General features: G+C 47.3%; 1 long non-coding RNA gene across 2 annotated transcripts; it reads right to left on the minus strand.

The window, feature by feature from the left end:
* Positions 1 to 612: 612 nt before the first annotated feature.
* LOC146287621 (uncharacterized) lies at positions 613 to 1,972 on the minus strand. 2 transcript variants are annotated; one of them, XR_014755208.1, is made up of 4 exons: positions 1,793 to 1,972; positions 1,256 to 1,440; positions 998 to 1,160; positions 613 to 878 (listed from the first exon to the last, which is right to left on the minus strand). It is a non-coding gene; the product is annotated as an uncharacterized LOC146287621 (long non-coding RNA). The 2 variants fall into 2 exon arrangements; XR_014755207.1 differs by having other exon boundaries at positions 613 to 1,160; positions 1,793 to 1,968.
* Between the last annotated feature and the right edge of the window lie 1,749 nt (positions 1,973 to 3,721).

Here is a 3,721-nt window from a genome sequence, read left to right on the forward strand (position 1 = left end):
TTTGTCCCTCTGTGCTCGCCGTTGTAGTCAGATAAGATTATCACGGACAACCTCGACTCTGCCTGAACACCCCTGGAGGAAGGGACCCCCACCTCTCTTTTCTCTCGTTCTTTATTTGATTTATACCCCAATCTCCAGAGGAAGACTCACTGTCTCATCAGTCTGGTGCTCCTGTTCTCAGCCTGCAGGAGGAATTGCCTTTCAGAACCCAATTTGTCAAGGGCAAGACATGGCCCTCCAAGCACCTGACAGCTGCTTTGAGATCAACTTTATCAGGCCACATATCGGAAGGATTTAAAACCCCACATCAATGGGGGAACTAAGGGCAGATACACACAACCGATAAACTAACAACGCATTAGACGTCTATTGTCCCGACGCCCTGAAGAAATAGTGCAGCAAATGGATCTGGAAAGCTTCTGTCAGAATTGTAATTACACAATCTTTGATATTTTATCAAAGGACAAATATTGAATGTATTGAAAAAGCTGTACCTGGGAATAAACCAATATACTACACCTGGAAGGAATTTCTCCGGCCGAAACAGGAAGAAACAGGAGGACAATGGACGAAAATGGGAGCTCAAACCAAAATCCTGTATTCTACATCATTTATTTAAAGCACAGATTAATAAGGTCAGATTCATCACAGTCTTCTTCCTGTAATAGTTTAAATGTTTTATTCTATTCAGGGGACCGAAAAAAGGATTTCTCTTGTTCATTCCATGGCTCCTGTAGCAGTCCATTACTCATGTGCCGCTCACTGTGTGAACCGGCCGGCTGCAGTATTCACAGGTGCTGTCGGTGCATCTACTTAAAGCAGCCAGGGCTGACCTTAATGTCCGGGCCCTGACTGCTTTAAAGGCTACAGGGTTTCTCCTGAAAGAGGAAAAGCTGTTACAGGCAAAGGCTGTTCACCAAACACTGAAGGACAGTTAGACTGTGGTAGTCAACATGCCGTGTGGAGCAGATCAGGACTCTGTCCTCCACGTCCTCACGTCTGGTAACTTCAGCTCCGCTTTTTCTTCCTCCCAGCTGGCGGTCGGCAGCGAATCATTATTTGAAAACACTCCTATGAACTGGTGGTTAAATAATGAATCCTGGGTAGGGTCCATGAAGAGACTGTGGGAGTTGCGTTGCTTCAGCCAATTACTGACAGCTCTGCAAGGCATGGAGGGAGAGACCTTGATGCTCAATGTGAGCCTGGTGTAATTGCATTATGTTGGACCAGCTCTCAGCATTGGTCAGGCAGATACCTTGCAACACTGATAACATGTTCCACCAACGTGGTGTTTGGAGAATACACCACGCTCCACATCTTATGACGATCTTTCAGACAGTACAGTCGAGCTTCTGCAGTGACTCAAGTCAAGATGCCTCACAGGGAAGGAGAACAGAGAGATGGTGTGTGGCTTAGCAGAGCAGCAACTCCTGTACTTTGCTGTAAAGAATGAGGGAAGGGATGGAGGGAGGGAGAGATAGAGGAAAGGATGGAGGGAGGGAGAGATAGAGGGAGGGATGGAGAGAGTGTGTCTGCTAGGAGGTTGAGAGGTCTGCATCCTTATTTATTTCCCAGCCAGACTGGAGGCAGCAGGTGTGCCCCTAACTTGTGGTTATGGCATCAATTTAAATGACAGATAATTACTTTTGCGACAATGTGCCAATTAGATTAGGCGCAAGCAAACAACATAACGGCAATTTGCTATGCTCTGGTGAGCAATAACACACCTATCATAATTAAGAGCTATGACCAAAATAGCATGCTGCTGTGAATTGCAAATACTATTACAAACCAAAACAAAGGGGACAGGTCTTGTACTGTGGAAAAGATCTGGTGGGTTTTCCTTCTCTGACCGGGTCAAAACATACATCAAGTTCGATAAACTTCCCCATCAGGCCTCACCAGTAACAGGGTGTCACCGTTGTCACGACAGTAACAGGGTGTCACCGTTGTCACGACAGCAGCTGTCAGCAAAGTTCCAAAGTCTCTTACAGCAACAACAACAGGTACAAGTGTGCGATTAGGAAAAGGAAAAAAAAGAGAAGAGTTGCTCTCTCCTGGGGGAAAGTAGGAGTGTAAAGTTGAAGTTCCAAGGTTAATTAAGGAGTTTTGTGAACCAGCAGGGGGGGGGGGGGTTCAGCCCACCACAGCTGAAAGGAGAAACAGCTGCCTCGTCCACAGTCACGGCTTCCACAGTCAACCCTGTTGGTGATTATGCTGATGTCATTTAGCACACAGTTCCACCGCACAGCAAACGGCACTCTCTCCTCTCTGCGTAGAGCTGAATGAGATGCACCAGCAGAGCCATATGTTTCTAATATTCAGTCTTCGTTTACAACCCGCTTATGACTGCCTACCAGGGGAGACTTCAGCATAATTCATTGTTATTATTATCTAATTGGTTTGCAAAAGGCTTAATCTTCCTTCAGGAATAGCAGGGTGGTGCTGGGGGGAGGGGGGTGCGAGGCTAGGGGTTTGGTGGTGGAGGTGGTGGAGGATTTGAATAACTAAAGCTCTCGGAAGAGGCACTTTCTCCTCTTGGTTTTCTGTGACGGAAACTTGGCAGCACCTCTGTGTCTCTCTTGGGGTGTCCCCCCAAGCGGAGAGCCTCGCTAACGAGAACTCAGTCATAGCAGCCAACCCCACGTTGTTTATCTGAAACAGACGTCGCTTCTTCCCCCAGACGCCGTCAAGCCTGAATGACCGCCATGAAAAACGCCAGGGGTCCACGACCACGCAGGGGGCACCATCCTCTATAAACGTTTCTTTTGAAATAGGATTTTTCCTTTTGAAAAAGGAGGATGAGGAGGAGAGGGGGGGGGGTACCTGTGTGAGGTGTTGTGGGGCAGGAGACAACACAGTCACACACACACAGGCACGGGGAACTTGCCCCAGCTTCCTGTCAATAGAGCTTGAGTGAGGCTCCATGAATAATATATCTTCTGGCATTTGCCGTCGGGGGCCTTAAGAGGGATGAAGGGACTGGGATGCCAGTCATCCACTACGCAGCGTGACAATTGTTCTCTCTCAGTTGTCATGGGGATTCTTATTTATTTATTGGTTCTCGGTTTTATCGGGGTATGGAGATGGGCTGAGAGCGTGGAAGGGTGGGCTGGTTTGTTTAGTGGTGGATAGCTCTGTAAAGGCTGATGTTAAATGTATTCATTTGCTCCGCTACGCTCCAAATGATAGTCACGCACTCCCAGATTTACCGCTCACAGCCCTGTTATTCCCAAATTCTGATTTACACCTGGCTTCTGTAGGCTTTCTGAACCGTCACCCTCAAACACACATGCATCAATAAACACACACACACACACACACACATTATATATATACATCTATATGTGAGATGTATAGAAACAGAGATAAGCTGGAATGTTATATATTTCATCGATATCAAACAATGCGCTCATGAAAGCAGCAGACTATTATCCGGCTGACAGGACGGACAGCAATCTCAAAGGTAATTTCAGCCAGGCTGTCTCCTCGTCTCTCTCTGTCTGAGGCCCTGATGGAGGAGTGACAGACCCGGACGGACACTTCCAGCTCCTCTGATTTCACGGAGGCCTAGGTTTTGTTTTGAGCTTTTTTAACACTATGCTTAACCGCTGATTCGAAAATAAAGAGCGAAAAAGGAATCCGAAATCAAAAGGCTCGTAAACATCCGGCGCTTCAGTCTGAAGTCGGCAGCGACAGCCAGCTGCCCTTCGATGTGCTC

The sequence above is a fragment of the Hypomesus nipponensis genome, chromosome 5 (assembly GCF_054491055.1).
Source record: "Hypomesus nipponensis isolate SF chromosome 5, ASM5449105v1, whole genome shotgun sequence".
Lineage (NCBI taxonomy): Eukaryota > Metazoa > Chordata > Actinopteri > Osmeriformes > Osmeridae > Hypomesus > Hypomesus nipponensis.